Source organism: Nicotiana tabacum, chromosome 7 (assembly GCF_000715075.1).
Source record: "Nicotiana tabacum cultivar K326 chromosome 7, ASM71507v2, whole genome shotgun sequence".
Taxonomy (NCBI): Eukaryota; Viridiplantae; Streptophyta; class Magnoliopsida; order Solanales; family Solanaceae; genus Nicotiana; species Nicotiana tabacum.
Genome location: NC_134086.1, coordinates 5,898,922 through 5,904,921, shown reverse-complemented (window position 1 = coordinate 5,904,921; position 6,000 = coordinate 5,898,922).

The window sequence follows — 6,000 nt, the reverse complement described above, 5'->3', positions numbered from 1 at the left end:
TTATAGGAGGGCTTAGAGATTTGCATCGACGATATACAAATGTTATTGCATTACTGAAGCGCGTCTCTGTACTTATTTTGTTTAGAGACGCGCTTATTTTGTTTATAACTATGACATGTAGCCCATCTTGGCCGGAAATAAAAGAACATATGGAATCAACTGATGAGGCACATTTGAACTGAAAATTTAAGTTTACTTTCCTAACTTTGGTAACTCTAATCAGATGGTGCAATAATCTGTGTCTCAGCAATACCTGAACTTTCTTGGTTGTCCTTGCCTCATATTCACATACGAAACCAATGATTATACGACCAGAAAGAAACAATTATGAATTGATGCCTTCATCATCCCATGACGACCAAATCCTGATCTATCAAGGAAGGACTGTTAAGCACGTTGTGCGAAAAAAGTGATAATCATTGATCAGTCACCCCACCACCTAGCTAATGCTATCCAGAAGCAAAGTTTCATGAAAAAATTTTCCATGTTCGTTAGGCTTTAGCCAGATTGGACTTCTTGTTTTATGAAGATACAGTTTTTTTTATATGAGCAGGAAACTTTACATAAGAGGTGTATACTAAAGTAGAGGATCTAACAAAAACGCATGATTTTCTACAAAGAACGTCCAATCATACACCAAAAATTTATATCAGAATGGACAGTGACGCAATAAATAAGTGACATCCTCTCCCTCTTGCTTGCACATGAAGCACTAACAGATGTGATTCACATCATGTGAATTATCTTTGTCTTTCTCAATTTTCCCACTGTTAAGATAGCTCTCCCAAATTTTGGTTTTCAGTGTGAAATACAATGTAACCCCTAAAAATCACCTATTTACTAACGCAAATTACCAAAGGACGCCCTCAGTAACAAGGTTTACCGAAGGAAGTCCGTTGGTAAGTGGTACGTAGGTAAATCTTTTCTCGGTAAAAAAACCGACAGAATCTGTCAGTAATTATCGATGGACTCCATCGGAAAGCCATCGGTACATTTCTGACACTATTTGACCACTATTTGGTCAAATAATTTTACTTACCAATGAATATCCGTCGGTATATTATTAAATTATATAATATCTGAATAATATCCATACCTATGGTTATCCATCGGAATATTAAAAATAATAATTTAATATTACTGACGAAAACCATCGGTATATTTAAAATTTTAATTTAGTAATTTATTAAAAATATGAATAAATTCATATTCCGATGGATATCTGTCGGTATGTTCAACAAAATTTGAAAATTTGGTTTAAGTCTACTAACGGACTCCCTCGATAAGTAAGAATTTTGGATTGACAAATGAATAATATTTCCGACAAACTCTGTCGGTAAGTTCCTCGGTAAATCTGGTATATTTTTGGCAAGCAGTACTTATTTTTTGCTGCACCACCTGTCAGCCAGAATATTACAATAGAAACAGAAATGCAACCATAATAAAACATAAATTAACAACTACAAAACTTTATAAACTATCCAAGCATCCAAATTATCCCATCAAACATCAAAACTATCCAACCAAACTTCAAAATGTAATATTCAAAGTCAACATCCAACTAAACAATCCAATCAAACATAAAATCACTCCTCATCTTCGGATTCCCCCTTATCTTCTTCATCATTTATTTTGTTTCCATCACTTTCATCCACTTCATAAATGTGGCTTTTTGGCGGAGAGCGGGACAGGCCGATTAAATGGTTCACTTGAGCCTTGAGGGACTCGATGTCATTCCTAAGTGCGGTTTTAATCTTCTGATCGTGCTTTCTTTTTTCTCGTTAATCCGCATAGTTCCTAGAAAGTTATTGAATCGTTCGCCGCATCTCCTCAAGCTCCTCATTTTGCACGGTGGCGGATGTCCCAATACCTTGTAATCCACAAAAGCGAAGTGAAAAAAAATACACGAAGAGTTAGAATGGAATAATTTAGCACCTAACTTCATAATTAATCTTCAACTAGGGAACATCGACTACCAATACATACTATGAAGTAGAAACTTCGGCTAAGTTTTGAGCAACATATTAAAAGTTCTTGGAATATATATGTACAAAATCTACATAATCTAAGCTAGAAGACATCTGCCATATATCTTCACACGAACATCCACTTCCCATTAAAGTTATTTTTCTTAGTCATAAGATATTCTGTGAATAACTTTTCATTAAATCATCAAATAAGAAAGTTAATAACATGGCATTAATATGGTGTTTTTGCAAGCTATCTATTTCACTAAAGAGCACAACAAAAAGGAGCAAAGTGAAAAGGAAATAAGAAACCAAAAAACAAAAAACCAACACAAACACAGTTGGCAAAACTGTTAAATCAGAACAAAATGAATGAAAAACTGCTACAAAGACACATTATGAAGTATTTGTCAAGCTCTAATTGACCATTCTTCATTATATAAAGAAGCAATTTGCTTCACTAAGCCAAGCAAACACAACTACCTTTCTATATATATAAACACAAACAGTTCTCTCTCAGTTTTTTCCTTTTGGGGTTTCCAGAAAATGGAAAACCAAAAACTACCTCTCCCGGCTGCAACAAAGCTAGAGAGAATTGGGTCCATTAAGCCTTCTGGTTTCTCACTGAATTCTCATGAACTTGTCCTTGCCAGGGTTTGTTACTTAATTTTAATTAACCTTTTCTTTTTCCCACTTTTCTATAGCAGTTAAAGAAACATTAGTGTTCATCAACTTTAAAACTTTGAACTGATGTCTTTTTTGAGTTATAGTTTGGATTACCATGGAAAATATATACTAGTATAATACTAACAGCTAACGTTTTAGTTCTTTTTCAGGAACAAGCATTTAAGTCTTTTTCAGCACCTAACAACCCCAAACCACCAACAAAAGTAGCCTGAAACGGTCCAAAAAACAGCCGCGAAATATAGCTAACAAAAAGAAGAGATTATTAACAAAAAAGTATATACCTTGTAGTCCACACTTGAGGCGATGATAGTTGTGCTTGGAGGAAAGGCTGTTGAATTTGGCAAAGTCCCACATCGGTGGGTTAGCCATTTGGTTGGGAAATTTTCCCAATAAAAGAAGGCCTAATATTTAGGATTTAGACACACCTCTCATTTGCCTTCTCATCTGTTTAAAGCATTTGTATCTTCTCTCTTTAGTATTATTTCACTTGTATTTTTGGAGTGAAATAAAATATTGGTTGTGTCCGAGGAGTAGGCAAAATTAGCCGAACCTCGTAAATTCTGGTGTTCCCTTTATTGTTGCTTTATTGTCTTATTTATTATTTGGTGGTTGTCATAATTTTTGGTATAGTAGTTGTGACTTATTCACACTATATACATTTGGCTTCCGCAACAATTGGTATCAGAGCCAAGGTACTGTCTAAGTATGCTCTGTGGTTGCAGCATAGTCTGATCTTCCACATCAGAAAAGATTTATCTTGGTAACTGAGTCAAGGTTCTGTTTGAGTATGCTCTGTGGTTGCAGCTTAGTCTGATCTTCCACACCAGAAAGGAAATAATCTTGATTTGTGTCGTCAGCTATTAAATAATATTTGTGTCAAAGATAGGAGACAATAAACAAGAAGAATCTACATCAAGTGTCAACAATACGTCATCATTGGCATCTTCGCTTATGACAAGAATTGTGTCAAATGCGAAATTTGCGGTAGAAATATTTGACGGGTCCGGACATTTTGGGATGTGGCAAGGCGAGGTTCTAGATGTTCTTTTTCAACAAGGGCTAGATCTGGCAATTGAAGAAAAGAAACCAGATGTTATTGGAGAAGAAGATTGGAGAATTATCAACCGTGTTGCTTGCGGTACCATTCGATCCTACCTTGCTAGAGAGCAGAAATATCCATACACAAAGGAAACTTCAGCAAGTAAATTATGGAAAGCACTGGAGGATAAATTTTTGAAGAAAAACAGTCAAAATAAATTGTACATGAAGAAGAGACTGTTTCACTTCACCTATGTTCCTGGTACCACGATGAATGAACATATCACCAGTTTCAATAAGTTGGTCACAGATTTGCAAAATATGGATACAACTTATGATGATGGTGACTTGGCCTTAATGTTGTTGGCGTCACTTCCTGATGAGTACGAGCACCTTGAAACTACTCTACTCCATGGAAATGACGAAGTTTCTCTCAGAGAAGTTTGTTCGGCTTTGTACAGCTATGAACAAAGAAAGCGAGAAAAATAGAAGGGCGAAAAAGGAGAAGTACTATTTGTGAGGGGTCGTCCTCAAAATCAAATGAGGACAAAGAAGGGAAGATCCAAGTCAAGATCCAGACCCAGCAAAGATGAATGTGCCTTTTGCCGAGAAAAAGGGCACTGGAAGAAAGACTGTCCGAAGTTGAAGAATAAGGCCAAACATAACAATGGAAAAGCCATTATGGATTCAAATGTAGCTGATTGTGATGATTCAGACTTCTCATTAGTTACAACAGAGTCATCAACATCATCAGACATATGGTTGATGGACTCGGCTTGTAGCTATTATATGTGTCCCAACAAGGACTGGTTCGTGGAATTTCAAGAAGGAGAATATGGAGTCATCCACACAGCGGATAACAGCCCTCTTACCTCATATGACATTGGTTCAATACGATTAAGGAACCATGATGGAATGATCAGAACATTAACAGATGTTCGATATGTACCGGATTTGAAGAAGAATCTCATCTCTGTGGGAGCCCTAGAATCAAAAGGGTTCAAAATCATTGCAGAAAATGGAGTGATGAGAGTATGCTCCGGTGCACTAGTGGTAATGAAGGCTAATCGGAAGAATAATAATATGTACCGCTATCGTGCCAGTACAGTTATTGGGACAGCGATAGTGACATCCAGTGACGACAAAGAGGCAGAAGCAACCAAGCTATGGCACATGCGCTTGGGACATGCTGGAGGAAAATCCTTGAAAACTCTATCAGATCAAGGATTGTTAAAAGGAGTAAAGGCTTGCAACTTGGAGTTTTGTGAGTATTGTGTCAAAGGGAAACAAACAAGGGTTAAATTTGGTACAGCAATCCATAATACTAAAGGCATTTTAGATTATGTACACTCTGATGTTTGGGGTCCTTCCAAAACACCTTCATTGGGTGGGAAGCACTATTTTGTAACCTTTGTTGATGATTTTTCCCGAAGAGTATGGGTGTATACAATGAAGAGCAAAGATGAAGTGTTGGGAATTTTTCTCAAATGGAAGACGATGGTGGAGAATCAGACAGGCAGGAGGATCAAGTGTATTCGCACAGACAATGGAGGTGAATACAAAAATGATCATTTCAATAAGGTATGTGAAAATGATGGCATCGTCCGACACTTCACTGTTAGACATACACCACAACAGAATGGAGTGGCAGAACGTATAAACCGGACCTTGCTGGAGAAGGTACGGTGTATGTTGTCCAATGCTGGCTTGGGCAAAGAATTTTGGGCTGAGGCAATTACATATGCATGCCACCTCATTAATCGCTTACCATCTACTGCTATTGATGGCAAGACACCATTTGAAAAATGGTATGGAAAACCTGCTGTAGATTATAACTCTTTGCACGTGTTTGGCTCAACTGCATATTATCATGTGACGGAGTCAAAATTGGATCCAAGGGCAAAGAAGGCTATTTTTATGGGAATTACTTCTGGAGTCAAAGGATATCGCTTATGGTGTCCTATAACAAAGAAAGTAATATTTAGCAGGGATGTTACCTTTGATGAATCTGCTATGGTAAATAAGGTAACAGAAGATACCAAACAAAATAAAGGTGCTTCTAAGCAGGTGGAGTTTGAGGGAAAATTTATTTTTCCTACACAAGAAGCAGAGGAGGAAACAAATGAAGATTACCCTCTGGAAGGAGAGCCAGTAGAGGAGATTCCAACTCAGGAACCTCAACAACAACTTGAATCAATAGCAACCAGCAGGCCAAAAAGAACAATAACGAAACTTGTTCGTCTCATAGAGACAGTTGCTTGTGCAACCTCAATTGTAGCTGATGATGTTCCTACCACTTATAAAGATG